This window comes from Adiantum capillus-veneris, chromosome 9, assembly GCF_014529385.1.
Source record: "Adiantum capillus-veneris isolate H3 chromosome 9, ASM1452938v2, whole genome shotgun sequence".
Lineage (NCBI taxonomy): Eukaryota > Viridiplantae > Streptophyta > Polypodiopsida > Polypodiales > Pteridaceae > Adiantum > Adiantum capillus-veneris.
In genome coordinates, this window is record NC_140939.1 from 142,567,943 (window position 1) to 142,594,706 (window position 26,764).

A 26,764-nucleotide genomic window follows, 5' to 3' on the forward strand; every position below is an offset into this window, starting at 1 on the left:
ATGCCTCTTGGCCGTATACACATCGTGGGCAAGGGCTCTTGTCTACTAAGCCTTTGGTACCCATGGCATTACAAGTAGAATAGAGAAAAGAAAACATTAGGGCAACGAGTAAGTTTTTGTAGGGAAGGAGAAGTGCAAGTTCTCTCGAGTAAGTTCTTCACATGAAAAAGAGAGATGCATGGGCTGATAAGTAGGGGCTCACAAAAGACTAGGGTAGGGTGTAGCGTGAAGGGCTACCTTCGCTGCCAGGTTGAGGAGTCTAAGTACGAGAGACACAGTTGCATTTCTAGTATGCAATCTTCTCCTTTTGCTTCTATTTCAAGATTTCCTTGCCCTCTACATTCCTCGTCGTCACTCTTGCACAAGCTACGTAAGTTCAACAAGGAATATGTCATGAAGTTCTTGTGATATTGGTGGAGCAAAGTAGAGTGGTAAGTCCTTACCATCCACACCTCTCAACGATCATATCAAAAGCCGCATTTCTTAATTTATATATTTTTCTTAATTCAATAAAGAGTGAGGTCTCTAATTGTAAATTTAATTATTAAATGTATAACATTTTCTTTGTCCTTTTTTACAAAAAAATAGCATGCTCTATTTAAAAAGTTTGTAAATAAAAAGAGGTTTTTAATTTTAGTTCCAACCCGTAGTCATGGATAAAGACGTGATAATAACGGTGACAACATTCTCGGTAATAGATGTAGTAGTGTTTAAACTATGAAAAATTCCCCTCTCTCCTCTTTGGCCACCCCATTTTAGACTCTCTCACTAAAATACGTGATAAATGGTCGCATCAAACTCTTTGTCCACTTATAGTGGAAGATTGTATAGTCTAGACCTTATAAGGTTGAGTGAGTCTTTTCTTATGGTCTAGACCTTATGAGGTTGAGTGGGTCTTTTCTAATGGTACAATAAGGCTCAAGGATTTTGTTTGGATTATAGTTACCATGAGTTTAAATAATGGATCAAAGTTCAAGTTATATTATTCAGCCCTAGAGAGATTTCCAACACAAGTCACTGATCAATCTAATTCATTTTAATTTTAAAGATCAACCATCGTACTTATTTTAGTAAGATCTGATATGAATAAAAGCACCCAAGGTATTTAGACTTCAGATTTTTTGGAACATAGCAATCACAAGCTTTGGCATCTAGACAATCTGAAGACTTATCCAAATCTTCAAAAAGTAACTGACATAATCAAATAGAACCGTAATTCTAATGGTCACTTTCAGTGCAATGAATATCCACTTTAAAACAATGATCATTAGACAAATCAACCAATCTTAGGGAGTCCACCTCAAAATATGTAAGTGTAGGGCGTGAGTTCATTCGGAGGGTTTCTTAAATTTCAAAGAGTTACAGAATTACATGTGCAAGAGGGGTCTAAAAAGAAAAATTTGAAAAAAGTTACAAGTTTATGAAGAAGAAGGTGTCATTTAAGTCATGGTGAAGTGTGTGTATAGAGGGATTTTATAGATACCTCTTAAACGCACATTCTATATGTATTTTTGGGAGGTAAATCTCTCAGGGAACCAATGTATATTTGCCACATCAATAATGAATGCCCTTTCCCTAAGATGCAAATGTAATAGTGAATCCATGGCTTGAATTAGAACTATTGTGCAACATGTTGACAACCCTAGTTCATTATTTTCACACATCTGCACCTACACAATCCTTCCATACAAAGTCATCTTCATAAGTGCTCATGCCTACTTCAATGATTGCACATAACATTGCGACTATCGCCGCCCTGCTTCCCTCTTCAAGAAATGTAAGCCAATAATCCTTTTCTAATCAAGGTATAACTCACACTCCTATTATGAACAAGAAAAAGGGCTCCAAGGTTGTCAAGTCTACCATAGAAGAAGCTACATTAACCATCTCCTATCAAGTAACTGATAAGTCTGTTTTTAAGGATGAAGAAAAACAGTTACTAGCAAAATGGGGTATGCAAAAGTTAATGGAGGTCTCTAAGATCCCCTTAGCAATGTTGTCATTTAGCAAGTGGTGGATACTTTTGATGGGCTTTTGATGCAGAGAAAACCACTGCCACCATCAATGAGCATGAGCTCCAGATTATCCCTGCTCTAATTGCAATAGTATTTTCAGTCCCTATAATAAGAAACCTAAGGTTTCAACATGTAAAGAGGTTAGTAGTTTTTTGAATGAGACAGCAAATCTAAAGCAAAAAAGGAAATATGGAGGACTAGGCATCCCAGCCCAACCCTACCAAAGAAGGAAACATATAAATTTGTTGTAGAGGCTCTAAGTCTGAAAAATAACCCGACTTATGTCACTAAAAAGGTGCTAAGCATGTTCTTTGATAGAGATCTATTCTAATGATTTGAGCACATTTTTTTAAAATACTATAGTAGCACAAACTTGCAAATTCAAAACCCAACATCTCTTTAAGACATCATATGTATGGTAGTTTTCCTGTCAACTTAAACACGCTCAAATCACAACACTATCTTCAAAAAGGAAAGAAAAATCAAAAGGCCCATGTGAACCAGCAACCAAAAAATATAGGGTTTTGACTAACCAAAAGGATGTCTGGGAAATGATTAAATGCATAGCAAAAAACACATCTAGAAACCCTAAAGATAAGTAGATTAGAGGGTCACCTAACCTGGCAAGGAAGGTTATAGACACCACTTCCAGGTAAAACTCTAAAAAGAGATATTGAGATTTATCGTGGAATGAGATGGGGCTTGATAGTTATTCTAGAGTTAAGAATAAGAGTGACTGAATAGTTCAAACTTGGATGTTGTATGATCAGATGAGCTTGTCACATTCATATATTAGAGGTTAGATCATCAGATAGCATAGACTAGACAAAGAAAAATTTAGATGATAGATTCAGACTTGATTGGCACTATACTTCAAACAAATGACTAAACAAAAATGAATAGATAAGTTTCGATTACAAGACACTGAATGAGACAACTTAGAATGTGGTTCAGATTTAGATTATAGAATAAAGAGTACAACTAGGTACAATCGGTTCAAACTTGGATTCACATACAAGGTTACAAGACTCTAGTATGATTGACTAGAATCTTCAAATTAGGTTTTCTCTTGAATATACAATTGGTACAAGAGATCAACATTGAGTGATCATAAGCTCTGGCTTTTGGCTACTTGGCACTGACATATTGTATGCAACTCCTCCATTGTGCCTCCATGTGGCATTTGTAAGCTTTTGAACTGCAATCGATGGCATCTAAGTGAATAGAGTTGGTGGCCCGCAACTTTGTTGAGTGGTCCTAGAATGTGTGGTAAACCATATGATGTTGTGAGGAACATTAGAGGCTATGTTGATTAGTCTGTAAATGGATTCTTTCTCTAGCTGCTCCTTTCGAGTGGTCATCACCCCAACTTCATAGGGTGTGAGCAAGTACCATTTCTTTGTGCCAGGATCATATATTTTTTTCTTTCCATTTGTGGATCAAACTCTAGCTAGCTTGTGGCATATGGAGACAATGGCCTCAAAAAATCTTAGTCATTTCTCTAAATTGAGCCTCATGATTAGCCTTATTGGGAAGATCCTTCTTTGGAGTCATTGATGCTTGGATAGATAACTATATAATGTCATTTTAATGCTTTACTAATTGCCCCAATTGGTCTTTCCATTGTCTCATCATCTCTCTAAAGTTGGCCAAGTCTTCCTTTAGCTTGGTAACAATTTCCTTCTTTTCAGTGTTGTTGAGTATATTGACTTCTAAGCTCCCCATAGAGCATTAGTATACTCATTTTGATCTTACAGCTAGTCAAAAATTCAAACACAAGTCATCTAGCCTGCAAGTTCATTGTGTACATTGGATAGAGTGTTGGATAGAACCTTGGGAATTCATCTTCTTTTATAGGCAATGCATACATCACGGCAAGGAATTCATGCAATAGTTCAATATAATGAACACAATGTCATTATCCCTTTCCTTGTGACCCTAACTAAATGAAATGATGTCTTGAGTGCCTATTCTTACTCTCGCACTGTCATTTTGGTCATTCTGCCTCTGCTACTTGATGCATTGTTTTCCAGTAGCACCACCACCCTTTCTTCAAGAAAATTGTAGCTTGAAGCATTGTTTTCTAGTAGCACCACCACCCTTTGATCCAGTATCCTTCAAGAAATTTGTAGCTTGTGAAGTGCTGCATCAATTTATCCTTGACTACCTTCATGTAGCCATATTCCAACTTCCCAATAGGGTTTCTAACCAAATCTCCAAACTTTGTGTATTCGTCGTAGTAAGCTTTTGGGTTTGGGGACTCCCTCTTGCATTTACCTTGAAAATCATATATTCTAGAGTTCTACTAGAACTTTAATGACATTGGGGTGAGAGGCTCATGATGAGTAGTTGTAAATCCTCTAAATTGTGATACTAATATGCTTTCCACTAAGCCACCATTCATTTGTCTCCAACATACAGCATTTTGAATCCCTCCAAATCTAAGTAAGCATCATTTACTTGGATTTGGTGCTTCTTTTCTTGCCATAGCTTCTTGTTCAAGCTCAGAAGTTGTGTTGAGCAAAGAAAGTCATATTGAAAGTCTATATGTCTCTCTATTTTTATAGCCTTCCCTTTATCTCTATGTGTAAAGGCAAGCTACTATTGACTATGATCAGTCTGCTAGTTGACTAGGCTATCTATTTGGAGTTTGATGAAGATCATTATCTGGAGTGTAATTCGATTTCCCCTTAGATTGATCTGGTGTTTTTTGACGCCCTCTAGTTGATTGTCTTTTTCTAGGAGCATCATCGTCATCATAACTTGACTTTGAAAATGAATTTTGATCAAGTTTTGTATTTTCATTATCTTTCATTAGGGAAAATTTGGACTCTCAAAGGGGCCCTATAAGGAGGTTTGACTTTTCCTCTCTTGTCCAAAGTGGGCAACCCAATGAAGTACATAAACGCTTTGTCAAAACCTTATCAACCAACATATCATTGGAAAGATCTTAGAAAGTAGGTTCTAAATCCCCAAATTGTGACAAATTTGGAGTTGATTTGTATAAGTGATGGCCTCCCCACTAAAGCTGAAATGTGGGGAAAGATTTCATTTATAAGACAGAGTTGTCACATAAAAAAATGGAATCTTCTAGAATATAAGGAATAGGATGGCATGCTATAGCCTATGTATAGATCTTGACGAGTAAATTCTAAATCCAAAAGGTCCGACAACTTTTGATTTCATTTGTAAAAATTTTACCGTAGGCCCATTCTGGACAAGAGGGAGAAAGTCAAAGTCCTTATAGGGCCCATTTGAGAGTCCTAAATTTCCCTAATGATCATGTTTCTTATTCTCATCCTCCTCATATTTGTCTTTATCATCTTCATCCTTTGGGGATTTTGGCTACATGCATTAAAATATTCATTCCCCAATTATTGAGCAGTCCCTTCTCTACATCTTTGAACACATACTTACCAATAGCTTGATAGGAAATGGCAACTAGGCTACTCTTCCACATTTTGGTATAATACCTACTTCAAGGCCTTAGCTCCTTTTGTTATCCCCATGGCAAAAGAGTCTACTGTATCTTATGTTGATAATAAAAGATCATTTGAGGGATCATTGGAGCTACTAGAAGAAGGAAGCAAAGCAAGGATAAAGGCTATGTCACGTGCAATATTTGTAGATAAGAGCTCCTATGGAAATAGCTTTTTGTGTGTAGAGAGAGGTGATGAAAATGACTAAGGGCCATGAATGCATCTAATCTTAGTCCAAATTGATCCATGAATGCCCCACTCCATTCATGCCTCGAGACAAGAACAAATGTTATTGACTTGGTGAACATGCATTGGCCTATCCTTGCAATGATCATCATTGAATTTCTCAAAAATATTTGATTTCTAATGCACTACCAAATATTGTTGGTCACTTCACATGTAAGTCCAATCTCTGATTGAGTCTCTAAATGGTCTGACTATTGAACCTATTGTCTCATAGGTTACAGACTATCATTAATCTAAAACCTCTGGTCCCCTTTATTCATATTATTTCTTATCAAAAATATATCTAGTGGTTGAGTTTAAAAATTCGATGTATATGATAGTTTAATAGGTTGTGTTGGTATGTGCTAAATAAGATATCTTGATCTTTGGGCCATTATAATCACTAGGTGGCCTCACTACACACAAATCTTTCATTTGAACCATACCATTCAAAATTATCCAATCAACCTCATAATGCCCAAACCATGCATATTCAAATTAGGTTTGTGAGACCCTAACTTATAATGATACAATAGATCTAAATCCCCTTCTAGAAACTCTCTCGCTTTCAATTGTCTACATGGTCCAGTTGATTCTCTATTGAGCAACTGATGACAGCTGTTATCCCTCCCTGGTGGGAGGGATGTTACAAGATTGGGCACCCTCCTAATATATGTGGTTAACTGCAATTGGGATAGGTGGTATGTAGTGGTTAATTACTGTGTTGTCTTTTTATTTTTACTAATAGTGAGTTGATGTTGTGTAGATTGGAACTTTGGGAGTTGAGGAGAAGGTGTCGGTAATAAATTATTCTCTCCATCATTTTTATGTGCATAGTGTTATAGTTTATATTGGCAATAAGCCAGTATGGCCCTGCTTGTAAAAAATTAGTGTAAACTCACCCTATAGAGGGTCATGCAATAAGTGATAACCACCAGCCATAGATTAAAGTGGAAATAAGTGTACAGAGGGGCCTCCAATTTTTGGCACCAATAAGCAATAACAAAAATTAAATACCAAACTCCACAAGCGGTGTCGTGGAGTTTGGGGCTACAATTTTTAGGCCATTCATGTGAAATATTCCTCTTTCTCCACTCTTATGATACTCGGTGTCGTGGCGCTTTGCATCCACAAGGGGAAAGTCCAAAAGGACACAGGGGTTTTTTACTTTAACACCACCTGGGAAAGTTTAATGGCATATGCCATCGACTGGGCAAATTTAATGGCATATGCCATCGACTTGGTCATAGGATATTGGGGAGATTTTCATGCCAATGTTGTGAATGGAAAAGCTTTGATCAATATGTATGCTAATCATTGACTAGCTTTGTGACATTGAAGCAATGCCCTGGTCAATATTCATGCCAAATATGGTACGCTCTAGAGAGCAGTAAGTGCTTGCAAGGATATCTAATTTATGGGCATGGTAATGATGCGACACTCAAAAATTCTTTAGTCAAACTCTATGCTTAATGTATTGTTTAGAAATTATATGGCCGAACCAGTTTTCTATGTAGTTTTAGATAACTATGAGCAAGGAAAATGGAAGTGGATGTATTAAAGTTGAGCTCGACACTGCTTTGGTCGATATCTGGGCTAAATATGGTGATTGACAATGCCAAAGGGGATGCCTAGTGGAGCATGTATGCCAAATGTGATGAATTTTAGAGGGCATAAAGTGGTTGATGAGCTTTGACAATGCCTTAGTGAGTATTATGCCGAATGTGACACTTTCAAGGAGCACAAAAAGTGTTTGAGGAGCTTCCAGTCCCAGATGTTCCTTCTTAACTATTGTGAATGTCCTCTCTTGTAGTACATTAATTGTGGTATATGCCCAACCTGGATGTGGCAAGGAAGATTTGGTTCTTTTAACCCAATGCGAAGGGAAGGCCTTCCGCCAATTTCTATCATTTGAGCTTGCACCTTGAAGGCAAATGGCCTCACAATGGCCGCCCATTGAAAGTGGCCGCCCATAGGGCAAATAAAGAGTCTTTTTTTATTTTTAGTGTGAATAGTGGGGAATGCATGGCGAAGCTGAGCATAGCCTCGGGGTGTTCACCTGCTAGACATGTAATTTACCACATGAGTTCAAATGAATGGGTTTTTTAATTGTAATAATTTTAAATTTTTAAGAGGACTTTATTAACAAAAGGGGTTTTTTATTGATTCTAGAGAAAAACTCGTAGGTTTTTGAAGAAGAAGGGGTCATTTTATTACTTTGAGCATGTAAGTAAAGGGGTTTTTTCAATATCCTTTGAATGTACATTATATGAATAGTTTCTTAAAGGTGCACCCCCCAAGAGCATAGCAAGCAGGGAAGAGGAAACATTGGACTATGGGGGCTCCAAAGAAGTTGTCTTTGAAGAAAAAAGCTACAACAACTCTTGGTGCTCCATTTGGTACCACTCATGGACATATTAGTGTTAATGTGGGGTTGGGCCTACCACATCATCAACCCCTTGTCACATCAGTCACGGTGCTGTCGGGGGGGGGGGGGGGGGGGGGGGGCATATTAAAAAGGAGAGGGGGATATTGTGTGGTGGGGGCAAATATACAGGGAACAAGTGATGAAAGGGGGAGGAAGAGGGCTGGAAGCTCTCTCTCTCTCTCTCTCTCTCTATATATATATATATATATATATATATATATATATATATATATATATTGAAGGAAGAAATCAAAGGAGAGGAGCTCGACTTGGAAGCTCCCTCTCTCTTCTCCTCTCAATTTGAGGAAAGAAAGAGTTATGAGATAATCTTGGCGAGGAATCTCAAAATGGGAGAGTACGCTCTCTCTCTCTCTCTCTCTCTCTCTCTCTCTCTCTCTCTCTCTCTCTCTCTCTCTCTCTCTCTCTCTCTCTCTCTCTCTCTCTCCCCTTAAAGAAGCAAGCAAAGGAGTACAATGCTTCAAGATCTCTCTCGCTCTCTGCCATGACGTAGAAGAAAGCTATGGGAAATGGGGGAGATCAAGAGTGCATAAGAGGAGTATTTCCTTTGAAGAGGTAACTAAACAAAATCTAGAAAAAAAAACAAGGACTTATCTACACAAGAACTTCTACGAGAATTTGAAAAGCAATTATCATTGAAACCAAAACTGGTAGAGCTATTTGTCCAAGTTGTTGATCCACCACTTCAAAAGAGCTTGGTGCAGCTACTTGAAGATTCAACATGTGAATTGGGCTTACCACTGATCAAAAGTTGGTTCTGAAGGAGTCAACCTGATTGTGAAGCGACAGAGATGGTGGATAAACTGATTGTGGTCGATCCCATGGGGAGATAATAGATGAATACATTAAGGAGAAGTCAGCCTTTGGGAAATAGAAATTAGAGTAGCCGGTTCTTCATGAGTTGATAAAAGGTATGCAAGAATTAAATTTGAATTTAAAAGCAAGTAAACTTGAAGGGTTAATCACAAAGGTTTCACTTCAGAGCCCAACAAACATCCTCCACGTGGAATTGGGATGAACACTGCATGTGGTGCGATAGTAACAATCTGCATGATCGCAAAGATTATGAATATTTTGATGAAGCTTACAGGAAAAATGTGGTTTTTTGCAAAGACAAGAATATTCATCTTAGGGAAACAAGTGAGCCATTGTGCTTGAATTTTGGAAGGGTGTGGCATGAAAAAGTTAGTGGAGGAAATACAACATAATGTTGCACTTGTAGAAGCAGCTACATATGGGTTGCAAGTATACAATCAGGCAGATGATGAAAGTGCAAGAGTTAAAGGTGATTTGTGGCCTTATGATTTAAAGATAGAAGAAGAAAGCAAGGTGACCCATGGAAATCTATGCCAGGTTGAAAATTTCATTCAAGAAAGTACAGGGTGGGCTGATTGGGTGTATTCTCTATCAGTGTATGTATTTATTGCCAAGTCTCAAGCTAATGAATCCATAGTAGAAGAGAAGCACAAAAGAGATAGAGATATTGCACAAAATTCAAAAAGGGATGCTAGATTTAGCAGTAAAAAGGACGAGGGGTCTACTCCTAAACCTATTTCAAAAGTGGTTATGGAAGAGACACTAAAAGATAAAAAGCAAGGTAAGCCCAAGGGACCTTCTTATAAACTGAAATCTCACACTGAATTGGCTACAGATCTAAAGAAGGTTTTCAAAGAGCGCATTCTCAATAACAAGGTGGAGCTCATGTCGAGAGACATCTTGAGAATTTCCAAGCATGAGTTTCATGAGAACATTATTGACATTATCAAGAGGAAACGTCAAATACCAAGTGAGCGGGAATCAAATGAAGTTAAGAGCCAAATGATTTATCGCATTGAGTCAATTTTGGATGCTCATGTAGAGGAATTTGAAGATGGAAAGTCAAAGCTTGTGGTGGTTTTAAAGATTCCAATTATACTTGAGGTACGGCATGTTTATTTTAATGAAGACAGAGATGAGAAATTGTGCCTAGGAGTCACTTTTCTAGGACTCATTGGGCTAGAGCAATGACAAAAACCATTGTGAAGCTTGGGGACATTGAAGAGCCATTCTTAGCACTTGTGGACCATGTGTCCAAAACTAATCTTATGGAAAAGAAGTTGCATCAGAAGGGCAAGTGTCCTATCAATGTAGACCACGGTTGGCATATTCAAGTTGCCAACATGATTCTAGGTGATCTTTATGGTGCATGTGTAAAATGTAAAGGTAACTATTAGGAATGTTTATAGTTGTGTACATGAAAACAAAGGTGCTAGATGATAGCTTAACCTATGCAAGGATCGGAAGTAGGGATAGTAAAAGGGCTATTCAATTTTTGATTGTGTGTGTTGACATGTCAAAAACAAAGATGGCGTACATGATTATCCATTGCCAAAGATACACAAAGAATTCAAAGAACACAGGTTTTTAAACTATTTTCTCGAGGTGCCACTATAGAGCACTACTATGGTGGTACGGAGAAGGGGAACTTCTCGCAAGGAGAGACTTTCTCTTTGGGGTTTTTTGGTAAGGATGTGCACTCTACCATAGGGTGCTACTAATTCTATAGCTCATATGATGAATGGCATGAATAAGTGTTAAAAGATTTTATTATTCATGTTACTATACCTTTCATTGATGATCTGTTGATCAAAAGATGTGAAGAAGGGTTCAAAGATGAGTTAAATGATCAGAGGGGGCACCGACGGTATTGCCAACTATGATGCCATTTTATCTAGGCTTGAAGAAGTTAACTTGAGACTTTTAAGGAAAAAATCAATTTTTGGTGCTAAAGAGATTTTTAATTGTGGGGCATACAAGTGTCCCAGATGGAAGACGGCCGACTCCAGCTAGAGTTGAAGTTGAAGCTATACAAAATATGAAAGAGACATGCACATCAGTTACTAAGGTTCAAAGGATTTTGGGTGTATGTGTATTTTATCTTATTTGGTTGCCACACTTTGATCATGTTGTATAGGTGCTTTATCAAATTCTAAAGAAGGATAAAAGGTTTTTAATGGAGGAAGCTCATACAAATGCTATAAAAAAAATTTTAAAAATGCTTCTCAAGGCTCCTACCTTGAGGAAGGTTGACTATAAGTGTGGAAGGCTAGTGATCTTAATCCTTGACACTAACCCGATAGGTATTGGGTGGGCTATAGGTCATGATAATCAAGATGGTCTTAGGTATGCAATCCACTTTGGGGAAAAGGTGTTTAATGCGCGTCAAAGAGGTTACCAATAGGTTAAGAGAGAACTTTTGGGTGTCTCTACTTCCCTGAGGTCTGATAAAGAATATTCATATGTGCTTCAATTGTAGTAGAGACAGATTGTGTGCCATTAATAGGGATGATAGCAAGAGTAGCACTCCCAAAAGAGAACATGAAGCCACTCGTAGATCTCCTATCAACAATGCTACCTACCCAATTTGCATTTGTATACCCATGCAATGCTAATGGCGCATCTGCTGCATAGAACAATGCGTAGTGAAGAGTCCCTTGCACATACCGAAGTGTGCGTCGTACTCCATCCAAATGTGGCTTCCTTGGAAGCTGCATGAACTGACTCTCCAAGCCTACTGTGTAACTCAAGTCTGGCCTCGTGATAGTCAAGTAGATTAGACTACCCACAATCTTCCTATACATCTTGACATCCTCAACAACATCACCCTTCTCTGCACTCAGCTTTGCATTCACATCCAAGGGAATAGAAATTGGCTTACAATCATCCATACCATACTTTGATAACATGTCCAAAGCATACTGTCTCTGTGATAGCCATACACCCTCTGGAGTCCTGATCACCTCAATGCCAAGAAAGTAGCGCAACTCGCCCAAATCTTTCATTTCAAACTCCTGTTTGAGAAGACCCTTCACATGGTCAATCCCCATAGCATTGTCACCCACAATAATAAGGTCATCTACATATATGGTAATGACCACAATCCCCACATCACTCTCACGTACATAGAGTGAATGATCAGCATGAGCTCTCCTAAACCCAATACTGACAAGATACTTGGCAATCCTGTCATACCATGATCTAGAGCCGTGCTTCAAACCATACAAAGCTTTGAGAAGCCTGCATACATAATCTGGGTAACCTGGATTGACATAACCAGGTGGTTGATCCATATACACTTCCTCTTGCAACTCACCATTCAAGAAGGAATTCTTTACATCCATTTGATGCATAATCCATCCTCTAGATGTAGCCACTGCTATGACAGCTCTCACAGTCGTTATCTGGAGCAAAGGTCTCCTCATAGTCTATGCCATACGTCTGTGCATAACCCTTTGCGACCAGCCTTGCCTTGTGACGCTCAATGTTACCATCAACCTTATGCTTGGTTTTATTAACCCATTTATAGCCAATAGCTTTCTTGCCACTTGGAAATGGCACCAACTCCCATGTGTCATTTGCTTCCAATGCAGCACTCTCTTCATTCATTGCATCATCCCAATGCACATTTCCAATTGCATCCTGAAAACATGTGGGCTCCACATCCTGTATCACCTTAGCCATGTAGGCTTGGTGATGAGCTAGATACCCATCATAAGTCAATTTCTGAATTGGATTTCTGACTCTGCTAGATTTGCGCGGTCCTGGGTCACTCCTTTGCCCTCTAGCATCTTCTTGTACTTTCCTTACACCAGGTGTCCTGACAGCTCGAATTCCAAATTCCTCATCAAGACTTTGTTCAGAACCATCTGAATCCATGTCTACATGTGAAAGCCCTAATGATGCATCAGCCCTAAAGGGAGGTTTATCAACCTTTTTCTTTCCTTTTCGTGATACATTCCCTGTACCTGCTGGTGGAGTAACTTGCGTACGTAGTCTACCATTCCATGGCTTCTCAACAGAGCCACGAGAAGACGATTCTTGTGGTCCAATCAAAACCTGTGACAGTGGCCTCACATTTTGTACAACCACATCATCTTTTACATCAGCCCCAAGAGTGCCATGTGCATTACTGTACCAGCTGCTCATCTCATCAAAGACTACATCTCCGCTCACTCGTAATTCTCGTGTAGTAGGATTGTAGCACATGTACCCCTTTTGTTCAAGGGAATATCCCACAAGAATACATTTCTCTGCTTTAGGATCAAATTTCCTACGCAACTCATCTGGTACAAGCACGTAAGCTATGCAGCCAAACACTTTCAAGTGTGCCAAGTCAGGCTTTGTACCTATAAACTTTTCCTCAGGTGTTACATCATGCACCGCAGCTGTAGGTGTCCTGTTCATAATGTACACAGCTGTATTTACAGATTCAGCCCAGAAATGATGAGGCATGTTCTTCTCATTCATCAATGCACGTGCAACCTCTGCAATGTGCCTGTTTTTCCTTTCTGCAACCCCATTCTGCTGTGGAGTATATCTGCATGTAAACTGCCTGCGTATATCATGCATTCGCAGAAAATCTAAAAAATCATTGGAGAAGTACTCTCCCCCTCCATCCGACCTCAATGTCTTGATTTGCATATGTGTCTCCTTCTCAATCATGACTTTGAAGTCTTGAAAGTGACCAAACACTTCACTTTTGTTACGCATGAAGTAGACCCATACTTTCCTTGTATGGTCATCAACGAAAGAGACATAATACCTGCAACCATGTATACTTGTAGTATCGTTTGGACCCCAAACATCTATGTGCACCACCTCAAGTGGCTTTTTACATACATTGCGCACATGTGGAAATGAGCCCTTTGATTGTTTTCCAAACTGGCATGCTGCACACACTTTATGCATACCATCCACCTTGAATTTGGGCAAACCTTTTACAATCTGTTTTGATTGCATGTTGCGCAATCTCTGCTCATTGACATGGCCAATGTGTTTCTGCCAAATGTCAATATCAGCCACAACACCTGTGCCCTGTGCAAATAATGCAGCTTTTACCTCAGGCGTGTCTACATTCAGCGTAAACATTCTGCCCACACATTTGCCCTCTGTGATCATCTTACAGCCATTCTGGTGAGGGCGAGCTTTTTGAAATGGGGCCTCTAAACCCAAACCAATGGGCCTACCCTCACAAAATGTTCATAAAGAGGTACGCACACTACTTGGGGCACCACCTTCTTTTGGGAGTGGAGAAGGAAACCAATCAAAATAACACTTGCACTCACCCACTCAAGCAACACACTTTGAAAACCCCCTTACTCTATATACACTTTGGACACTTGAACACCATCAACGATTATGCAACCCAATGCCGTGCATCAAAATGAAATATGCAATTTGTGAAATAGCATTCACCTTCTTTCCATAAGAATACCCATAATACATCCAAACTCTTCCTCTCTCAATCACTCATCAAAAAAATCATGTGCACAAGACTTGCCTCTCAAACACACAATAGAACCACTTACATCAAACTAACACACTTTGCATAGAGAGCTCATCTCCATCTATGCAATGCCGTGACACAAATAAAATCACCATGAGAGGTAGCCACATGCATATGTAATGAAGCAAAAGAGAGTTGGAGTGAGAAATTTCTTTAGACCAATTGAATAAGTGTGGAGAAACAGACCAATGGTAAATTGAGAATAGAACACTTACTTGATTTCTCGCACACCTTTTAAGGGGAGGACAGACGCTGGCTAACCATCACGAATTGCGACACTTGAAAGTTTTGAAGATGATTTCATGATCATTAACATAACCATGAGAGAGATCATGATGTATTTACAAGTTATTGAGGTGCTACAAATGATTTATTGGGTTGATGGAGTAAGAGATGGTAGAATGGAAAGAGTGGAGAATAGAGTTGCACTTCCTCCAAAGAGGAGGGTTAGGAGGGAGGATGTGAAAGAGGGAGAGTTGGGTTTTTCTCTACTATTGATCAAAAAACAACATGAAGTTGAAAATATAGGTGTGTGTCCTTGAGTCTCTCCAAGGGGGGCTATTTATAGTTGTGTAGGAGTGGGATTATGCTACACTTAATTAGAGTAAGTGATTAGACCTAATTAAGTGTCCTTTGACCGCTCATTGAATTTTGGACATAAAAGGGACTATTTATTCACCAAAAATATCATTTTAGACCGTGAAGGCTCCATAGGGGTGCATAATGTAGGTGGGCCCCACCATGAGGCCCTATGGGTGGCTCTTGCGGGGTATCTCAACTTGTCTGTCTTGGCATTTAGAAAGCATCTTTAGGTTGGTCCCATCACATGCAAGTGACCTTGAACACTCATTGCTCTTCTAGAATATGAGTAGGGAAAAATAAGATCTCACCCTCTTGATTTACTTGATTTACAGTTCCCTTTTGCTGCGAATCTGACAGATTTACACTATTTTGACCATAACGTTTTACCTGTAGCTAGGAATGACATGCTTCAAAAGGCAAAATTGACCTTCTCAACATGTTTGAGATGAATTTGGACTATTCTTCACGCCCATGCACCAAGGAATTTGGTTTGGAAGGTCCACACTAGGCTAGGGAACCTTTTGCTTCCAAGTCTTCTTGTATGGGCCCTTTGCTTGTATGCATCCAAGGGGAATCATGCTTTTTCAAAAGGCTATGATGCTTAAACAAATAGAGGAGGGCCCAATATTATTTGCTTGTGAAAAGAATATACAATTGGAGTCTTTTTGAAAGGAGAGAAACTATATGTATATTCTTAAGAGATATTGGGCCACCTATGTAGGGGGTATAGAAGACTTGTAGAGAGGGACCATAATCTTTGGTAAAGACAAGTGGAGAGTTGATTTCCATGGGAATTTATCTATATGGGGTGGAAGATGGATATATTATTTTTCTACTACTCATTCACAAGAGGTAAGAAAGTTTGGGGGTATATAGTTGGTTATTGTATGCTTATTCTATTTACAAAGCAAAAAAGAAAAGGTGGTAATATAAATATATGACTAAGGTGACATTTTTGGGAAGAGTATAATGTATGTGTCGCCACAAAGGTTAAACGAAGAGGGGGAATTTTTTCTAGATAACTTAATAGCGTAGAAAAATATATACACATATGAGGAAGAGGACGTTGAGTAGGCTGACAAATGTTGCAAAAAGATGGTTATCATTTTATGCCACTCATATTAGCCCTCCCCCAAGCCTAGAGATATTCATATCTTTAGGAGGACGGTGTTGCTTCTTTTTCTTCTTCTTTTTTCTCTTTTTTTTTGTCATTTTTCCTTTTCCACTTTTTTTTTTCAATAGGAGGAGTGTCATGCGCTCTTTTACTCCATTAGACCTGCTTTTCATTACCTCAATCCCATAAATCGGAGATGGGAGGGTTGCCTTGGGTATGTTCAGATTCCAAGGCTGGTTCTTCTTTGCACATCAAAGCTTTAAAAATAGGTGGAGCATTTGCCAAGCCGAAGGGAGCCATGTCAATTTGGAGCTTAGACGATGTAGGCAGATGACTGCCTATCAACGGATTGATACGTTGAAAGTAGGGCTTTAATCTCCATCCATTAACTCTGGTCTTGTGGAGTTTTCGTGATAAATCTGCTAATTTGTAACTACCATTCCCAAACTTTGTTTTTATCATGAAAGGTCCCTCCCATCTTTGCAAAAACTTTTTGTCAAATCGAGTATCAAGTCGGTTATCATAGCGAAGAACCAACATACCTTCCTTCAATCCTTTCCCCTTGAGCTTCTTGTTGATTTTATCCCTTTGGCTTGTCGCTTTGGTGATATAGTGATCAATGGACTCTTCTCTATCTAGCTCAAGTCGTTGGAGATCTAAGATCCTTTCATGTAGAACCTCTTTTGGTTTTTTTGCCACTCTTGCAAGAACGCGCAAGCTTGAGAGCTCTACCTCAATGGGGAGAAGTGCTTCTTGTCCATAAACTAGATGAAAAGGGGTGAATTGGGTAGATACCTTGAAAGATGTCCTATACGCCCAAAGAGTAGCCGTCAAATGGCGATCCCAATCATTAGGCCGGTCCACAACCTGCTTAGAAATGATCTTACATATCATTCCATTCACTTTTTCCACCAATCCATTGCATTGAGGATAGTAGGGTGTGGAATGCAGGTGTTTCACTTTTAACCTCCTCAAGAGATCATTCAGAAGGTCAGCCCTAAAACCCGGGCCTCGATCTGATAAGATTTCTAGGGGTGTTCCAAACCTACTACAAATATGATCAAAAATAAACTTTGATACCTCTTCAGCTGTGATTCGGGTTGTGCTTGTTGCTTCCGTCCATCGTGTCATGTAGTCAACACCCATGATGATGAAAACCTTCCCTGTAGAAGTACGAGGTAGGGGACCTATTGCATCCACACCCCACTTTTCAAAAGGGCCATAAGATATTATTGGGACTCGAGGCTCATATGTTAGTCGTCTATCCCCAGCAATTTGGCATGGCTTACATGCCTTACACCAATAGTGGACATCACGATGTAATCTCGGCCAAATAAACCCTGCTTGTAAAATCTTCCTACTTGTAATATCTTGAGAAAAGTGACCACCACAGACATCATCATGACATGAAAGAAGAATTTCCTCTATCTCTTGCACACCTGGTACTCTCCTCAAGACCAAATCTTTCCCTTTGTGATATAAATCATCCCCGATCAACTAGTAAGGTGTGGCCTTCTTAACTAGTCTATGTCGTTGCACCTTGTCTAAGTGTTTGGGACACTCACCTGCTTGTAGAAAGAAGATAATGTCTTTTAGCTCCTCTTGACCTTGATATTTGGGTTCATATAGTTTCACACCTCCTACCGCCATTTGAAGCTTTTCATTTGCGAGTAAGTCTGCTTCCTTGTTATGAGTTCTCACAATGTGTTGTACCTATGTTGCTTTAAAACCCTTCATCAAAGCTCTTACACTACTAAGCCACTCAAACAATGTACGATTCTTGCACCTCCAAGTCCACTGGATTTGCCTGACCACTAGCAAAGAATCACCTTTTATAATAAGTCTTTGTATGCCTAATTCTTTGCATTCTTCTAACCCAAGGGTTAGAGCAGCATACTCATCCTCATTGTTAGATTGAACACTGGGTAGAGTGATACCTTTTCTAACCATTACCTCCTTTTGTGGGTTCAAAATGATGATTCCCCCTGCTGCTTTGTCTTGTTGGCGTTGATAAGCTCCGTCAAAGCATAAAGTATGGGCATTATCAATCTCCTTTATTTTGAACTATTTTGAGCCTTCCTCTCTTTGTAGTCGTGATCCTTCCCTTTCTCTCACTTTGTAGGTGAGAATGTCTGCAAGTCCTGCTCTTTTGCTATCTTCTACAAGGAAAGTGTATTCAAATTCTTGGAGTTCAAGCACCCACTTTGCTATTCTAGATGAGAGGCTCATGTGTTGTACTACATATGGTAGATTGTGCTCTAAGGTGAGAAAAACAAATGGCACAGGGAGAAGATACGATCGAAACTTCCTTACCGCAAACAAGATTGCAAAGACCACTTTCTCCATTTCAATGTATCCCTTCTCGGCTGGAGTCATCACCTTGCTTGAAAAATAGATTGGCCTCATGTATGATGTTTTAGGATCTTTTTGCATCAAAACAACACCAATTGATTCGAAACCTACACTTGGAGTGACATAGTAGGTCTCCTTTGGATCTGGTGGCATTAGGATTGGGAGAGAGCTAAGAATTCCCTTCACTTCCTCAAAACATTTTGCATGTTCCCTCCCCCATTCAAATTTAGATTGGCTTGCCAACCTATGCAAAGGGGCGATGGCTTCTGCTAGGAGATGGATGAAGCGAGACATGTACCTCACTTTGTGGTTGAAGGTCATTAGCTCCTTAGTTGTTGTTGGTGGAGATAATGACAAAAGGGCCTCTACTTTAGAGGGATCCACTTGAATTCCTTGTGAAGAAACCACATGGCCTAGCAAAACCACCTGAGATTCACCGATATGACACTTCTCTGGGTTGAGTTGTCCCCCAAATTGATGGAGCCTCTTAAGCCCCTCTTCAACCTTTTGGCAATGAAGTGATCTACAACTATAAATACAGAAATCATCCATAAAGACTCTTATAGATTTTCCAAAGAATGGCTGAAATACAAATATTGTGAATCTCATGAAGGTGCTAGGAGCATTGGTGAGCCCAAAAGGCATTACTCTGAATGCAAAACATCCCCAAGGTGTGATGAAGGTGGTTTTTGGTTGGTCTTCTTCTGCTATTCTAATTTGAAAATATCCTGAATACCCATCACACACCGTGTAGCATTCGTGACCTGCTACTTCATTCAAAATTTCATCTTGGAAAGGGAGAGGGAAGTGGTCCCTCTTTGTCGTAGCGTTTGAGGGGTTTGTAATCCACGCAGACCCTCCACTTACCATTCTTCTTGGGAGTGACTACAATAGGTGATACCCATTCGGAGTTGGATACTGGATAGATGAAGCCAGCCTTCAAGAGTCGATTCACTTCCTGTAGGAGAGCCTTTTGTTGCACAGATCCTAGTCGCCTTAACTTTGGAGCCACGGGTTTGGTCCCTGGTTTCAATTCAATTCGATGCTCTATTACATCTACACCTCTTATTTGTGAGTAGTCAGTAATAAACAAATTGGGATATCTCCTTAACATATTGATGTAGGACCTCTTCTCCTCGCATGTAAGATCTTTTGCAAGCATCTTCTCAAATCCTTCTTCAAGGTGGTGGCATCTTTCATCCCCTCGTGTGTGATTGTCTATTGGCTTTTCTTCTAGATCTACTGGAACATCTTGAGTGTTGGCGTTGAATACAATTCCCATTACCTCCAAAGAAGACTCCTCTTCACTGGTTGATGCACTGGTTGATGCTTCCTCATCACTTGAGTAAGGACTCTCCTCCTCGCTCTCTTCATCTGCCGTGGTTTCATAGTTGATATCTAGTTGCTTTCCTTCTCGCCAATCATACACCACCGGTTGACCCTTCTTAAGAATCAAAAGACCACTTCCCCATTTTTGATCTGCATTCACAGCAATGAGCCAACGCCTCCCTAGGATGATGGGATAGCCCTCCCCCTTATCTGGCATGACATACATATCCACTCGTGCATCTATGTTACATACAGAGACTTTTACATTTTCAATGATACCCAAACACTTCACACTTGAGTTGTTGGCTAGCCTAGCTTGACAATTAGAGGACTTTGTAATTTCAAGCCCTAACCTGTTCATTGATTTTTCCGTGATCACACACATTTGAGCTCCACCATCAACATATACATTAGACACCTTTTTACCCCTTATGTAAGCATCCACAATGGGTTCCACATCTTTTTGTAGCTTTGAAGCCACAACCTTAATGGAAAGATTTGCTTTCTTTTTTGGAATTCTTGTACTTACCAACTGAGGCCACAACCTTAATGGAAAGATTTGCTTTCTTTTTTGGAATTCTTGTACTTACCAACTTTGGCCATTGCCTTCTTACTTTGGCTGATAGGTGTAGAAGTTGAGGCCATGAAATGTTTGGCTTTTGGGTTTGTAAATCCTCCAGGATGTTGTAGGGCTCTAGCTGCTTTCCCAATGGGAAGTCGTTGATACCAATTTCCCTTCGCCTTGATCTTTTCTTCCTGCTACTTTCAGCTTCTTCCATCTTTGACTTCTTTTTCTTGTCCCTCCTGTCTCAATTTGTTCCTTCACTTCTCATGTCTTCATCCTTATCATGTGCTCTTGTGCGTTTTTCTGCCGGCATAACATCAAAGTTTAGAGTATGCTCATCTATTACCTCTTCTATCTTGATGATGTTGACTCCTCTTTCTTCCTCCTCATGTGGGACGGGAGGTATATTTGTTGGTGGTGGTGGTCGACGAAGGATTTGTGGGCCTTGAGCTTGTTCTTGCTGCACAGTGAGAGGAGGCGGTCTGGGGGGATATATGTCTCCCGGAAGTCGCCTTGGATGTGGACAATTGTACATGCCATGGCCCATTTCATTGCAATTCCAACATCGCAACTCTTGAGCTTGTCTTCGTTGATTGCGATTCCCTTCTCTTGGTTGTCGTTGTTGAGGTAGGCCTTGTACTAGATTCATAGTCAGGTTCTCAAGCTGTTGAGTTAGCCTTTGTAAAACCTCTTGTTGAGAGTTATCTCCTATTTGTGAATATTGTGCAAGAGGGGTCCTAATTGGTGCTTCCATGGTTTGTGAAGACTCCCTCTCACTCACTTCATTCAAACCCCTTGCTCTATGTGCTTGGAAGTGTAGTTTTCTAAACTTGATGATGGCTACCTCACGTGCTTCTTCGAAGCTGGATGGGAATTTTAGCTCTACTTTAGCCTTTAAAAGTGTATACAAGCCAACCATGAATCTCTCTTTTTTTAGAAAGTTAGGTGCACCACCATGATTTTCTAATGTAGCCTCCCACCTACCCCATAGATTGACAAAGGTTGCTTCATAAGAGGGATAGTCTTCAAGTGATACCTGCTTATGTCCAATAAGACATTTCCATAGTCCTTCAGAAGTATCACCTTGCCCGAACTTGGAGAGGAAGCTTGCTCGCAGTCTCTCCCAATTGGACTTGATTTGGGGTTGCAAGGTCTCATACCATGCTTTAGCTTCTACTTTTAGAACCAACGGGAAGGCTCGTAGCTTTACTTCCTCTTCATCTCTCCCGGATATGAGATGTGCCATCTCCAAGTAGTCAAGAAACTCTTACGCATCTTCCCCACTTCTTGCATAGAACGTGGGAAAAGAACTTGACATTTTCTTGAAATCTCTTTTTTTAAAAGAAACTTTTCTCTTACGGGCCGCACAAAATTATTGACACTATAAATCTGATTACATTAAAATGAAGATGTACACATCCATTGTTAATTCGTACTTTATCATAGGTAGAATAAATGGATTAATTGAAGCATTGATTTCATTGAGGCGAGTGGATCCAAATATCCTCCTTATGATAGACTGAAACCTAAACTTAGTTGCAATGATTATATGAATGGATTGTCGAGCAATAGGGCTAAAAGGTTCATTGTTTTGATCGTGATTCATGTGCTACTCCTCGTTGTTGGTTTGAAGACCTTGTTCCTTCATATGGCCCTTGAGCACCCCTTCACCACTCCTTGTTCCTGCCTTTAAAACAAAATGAAAACGTGAACATCAAAAGAAGTTTCATAATTGATGATTGGAAGTATAATTGGATTGGGTGATGCCAGTATTTCTCTAAGTCTTTCTGCACCAAACATAAAACCAATGCGTTGCTGGAAAAAGACTTTTCTATCTATGTGAACATTTACTCTAATGTGTTGTGCAAAATGAAATGGATAGATGGGAACTCCATTGTTCATCACTAAAAAATTTGAAGGTAACTTGGAAATATGTTCCTCCGTGGGGGCACCACTTTATGAGGGCGAGCTTTTTGAAATGGGGCCTCTAAACCCAAACCAATGGGCCTACCCTCACAAAATGTTCATAAAGAGGTACGCACACTACTTGGGGCACCACCTTCTTTTGGGAGTGGAGAAGGAAACCAATCAAAATAACACTTGCACTCACCCACTCAAGCAACACACTTTGAAAACCCCCTTACTCTATATACACTTTGGACACTTGAACACCATCAACGATTATGCAACCCAATGCCGTGCATCAAAATGAAATATGCAATTTGTGGAATAGCATTCACCTTCTCCCCATAAGAATACCCATAATAAATCCAAACTCTTTCTCTCTCAAGCACTCATCAAAAAAATCATGTGCACAAGACTTGCCTCTCAAACACACAAGAGAACCACTTACATCAAACTAACACACTTTGCACAGAGAGCTCATCTCCATCTATGCAATGCCGTGACACAAATAAAATCACCATGAGAGGTAGCCACATGCATAAGTAATGAAGCAAAAGAGATTTGGAGTGAGAAATTTCTTTAGACCAATTGAATAAGTGTGGAGAAACAAACCAATGGTAAATTGAGAATAGAACACTTACTTGATTTCTCGCACACCTTTTAAGGGGAGGACAGACGCTGGCTAACCATCACGAATTGCGACACTTGAAAGTTTTGAAGATGATTTCATGATCATTAACATAACCATGAGAGAGATCATGATGTATTTACAAGTTATTGAGGTGCTACAAATGATTTATTGGGTTGATGGAGTAAGAGATGGTAGAATGGAAAGAGTGGAGGATAGAGTTGCACTTCCTCCAAAGAGGAGGGTTAGGAGGGAGGATGTGAAAGAGGGAGAGTTGGGTTTTTCTCTACTATTGATCAAAAAACAACATGAAGTTGAAAATATAGGTGTGTGTCCTTGAGTCTCTCCAAGGGGGGCTATTTATAGTTGTGTAGGAGTGGGATTATGCTACACTTAATTAGAGTAAGTGATTAGACCTAATTAAGTGTCCTTTGATCGCTCATTGAATTTTGGACATAAAAGGGACTATTTATTCACCAAAAATATCATTTTAGACCGTGAAGGCTCCATAGGGGTGCATAATGTAGGTGGGCCCCACCATGAGGCCCTATGGGTGGCTCTTGCTGGGTATCTCAACTTGTCTGTCTTGGCATTTAGAAAGCATCTTTAGGTTGGTCCCATCACATGCAAGTGACCTTGAACACTCATTGCTCTTCTAGAAGATGAGTAGGGAAAAATAAGATCTCACCCTCTTGATTTACTTGATTTACAGTTCCCTTTTGCTGCGAATCTGACAGATTTACACTATTTTGACCATAACGTTTTACCTGTAGCTCGGAATGACATGCTTCAAAAGGAAAAATTGACCTTCTCAACATGTTTGAGATGAATTTGGACTATTCTTCACTCCCATGCACCAAGTAATTCGGTTTGGAAGGTGCACACTAGGCTAGGGAACCTTTTGCTTCCAAGTCTTCTTGTATGGGCCCTTTGCTTGTATGCATCCAAGGGGAATCATGCTTTTTCAAAAGGCTATGATGCTTAAACAAATAGAGGAGGGCCCAATATTATTTGCTTGTGAAAAGAATATACAATTGGAGTCTTTTTGAAAGGAGAGAAACTATATGTATATTTTTAAGAGATATTGGGCCACCTATGTAGGGGGCATAGAAGACTTGTAGAGAGGGACCATAATCTTTGGTAAAGACAAGTGGAGAGTTGATTTCCATGGGAATTTATCTATATGGGGTGGAAGATGGATATATTATTTTTCTACTACTAATTCACAAGAGGTAAGAAAGTTTGGGGGTATATAGTTGGTTATTGTATGCTTATTCTATTTACAAAGCAAAAAAGAAAAGGTGGTAATATAAATATATGACTAAGGTGACATTTTTGGGAAGAGTATAATGTATGTGTCGCCACAAAGGTTAAACGAAGAGGGGGAATTTACTCTAGATAACTTAATAGCGTAGAAAAATATATACACATATGAGGAAGAGGACGTTGAGTAGGCTGACAAATGTTGCAAAAAGATGGTTACCATTTTATGCCACTCACTGGAAATCTTCTACATAACAGCCATTTGGATTGAAGCAAACCTGCAAACCCTGCTCAACCCTTTGTCCAACAGAAACAAGATTCTTTGTAATGTTTGGGACATGAAGTACATCTGCTAAGTACTTTGATTTTCCACTCTTCGTATTTAGAGGTATGTCCCCTACATGAGCAATGGGGTGAGCTGTGTCATCTCCTATCTGCACATAGCCTGACACATATGGTTTGCGCATATCTCTAAACCACTCTCCACGAGACGTCATGTGATTAGAGGCACCTAAATCCACATACCAAACACCATCTTGGGTGGAATTCTCTGCAGTCATTGTATTCATTACATGCTGCATAACAAACATGCGCTCGTTTTTGTTGTCATCTGCATCTCTGCTAGTAGATGCATAGTTGCCCTGTTCTCTCTTTCCACTTGCTTTTCCCTTTGGACAGTCACGAGACATGTGACCTCTTTCACCACAAGTCCAACATTCTCTGTTATCTGCAGTATGTTGCTGCCTGCTTGATCGTGCACCATGACCTCTTTGACTCCCCCTGCCTTGAGACTGGTTTCCCCTGCCACCTATATTGTTTTGATTTGATTGACCTTCTTGAAATTGGCCCCTGCAACCCCTTGGGCCTCGACTACGACCTCTACCTCTACCTCTGTTGGAGTTAGAATAAAAGGCGTGTTTAGAATTATTTCTGCCATGAGAAGAAGATGTGTCAAGTTTCTTCTCCTCAAGAATAAGCATAGAAATCAAATCTTGGAACACGGGGATGTCGTCTCTTGTATTCATGGAAGACCTAAAATGTACATACTCATCTCCTAGACCATCCAAGCATGCACAAACAATGTCATCGTCTTCCACTGAGACTTTAATAGATCCAAGAGCCTCAATGATACTCTTGATCTTCAAGGCATAATCATTGATTGAGAGGTTGTTCCTCTTAACCTGATTTAGCTCCGACTTTAGTTGAAGCTTCTTGGCCTTGGTGTTCACCTTGAACACTCTGCCTAAGTTTTTCCATGCAATGGCGGGGGTTTCAACATCTGTAGATAGCCCATCATGCCATCTGTGATGCTCATAGAAAGCCAATACATCACTTTGCTCTGGCCTTGTTTCCAGTCCCTCAAAGCTTTTCTTTGTTCTGCTGTAGCATTTGCCTCGGGAATCTCTGGTTCCTTTTCATTGTCTCCTTCTACATAGTCCCAATAACCTTTTCCTTTTAGGAAATTTGTTATTCTGAACTTCCATGCAGGGTAGTTATTTTTCTCAAGCTTCTCAGTGACAATCTGACTGAAACCGTCAGACATCTTGAAGCACTAAGACAAAATAGCTTCAATCTGCAAAAAACTTCAAATTTGTTGAGCTTGCTATTGTGGTACTTGTAACGCTTTCTACACTCAACGAGTGTCCACAATCAAGCGTACATACAACCACTATACTTGTACAGTAAATCTCTGTATACTGTACTTTGGAGACCTGTACAAAAAACGAAGGGATTGTGATGCTCTTGCTCTCTTAGCCTCTCTTGCCTGCACCAGGCTCTGATACCATGTAAAGAAAGAGGATGCAAGAGAGCTACACAAGACAAGCACAAAGCACACAGAGATGGAAAGCTTCTTCTTCTTTTCACAGAAAAGAGAGTACAAAATGACTAAGTGCTAAAACTGAAAAGTAGCACATATGTACATGCGGTCACTAAGTGTGAACTCACTAGAAGCGTACTAGGCTGGCACTATAAGTGTAGTCCAGCTGTAGAATCACTGGCAGAGATCCTCCGTGTGGGTCACCTAACGCGCCAGTGAGTAAATGTCGTAAGCGGACAAGACCCGTAGTGGATGCCATATCAAGATGTAGAGCTTGACATCTCAACAAAATAAACCATTGTGGTACCCCTCTTGAACACTTTTGCTGCTTCTATAAATGAACATCTCTTAAAAAGTAGCCATAAGCCTTTTTAAGATCCTCTTGTACTCTTGACCACTCCATTCCCTCTTGCTTGGTAAGAGTGCTAAGGTATTGGTCTATCAGAAGCCATTCTCCATCATTCATATCCTCAAAAAAAACTTTAAAGACACGACCAAGAGTACCACAGCTTTCATGTAAATGAGAAGAGGTGTAGAACTTTAAGCCCACATTATCACTAGTGGTAAGCATCTCCTCTTCATCTTCATACCTGCCCCTTGACAACATATCTGCAACAGTGTTATCTTTGCCTACAATATGACAAAACTCATAGTTAAGAGACTTAATAAAGGCTATCCATCGCAACATGGAAACAACAAAAAGCAGCCTACGGTTGC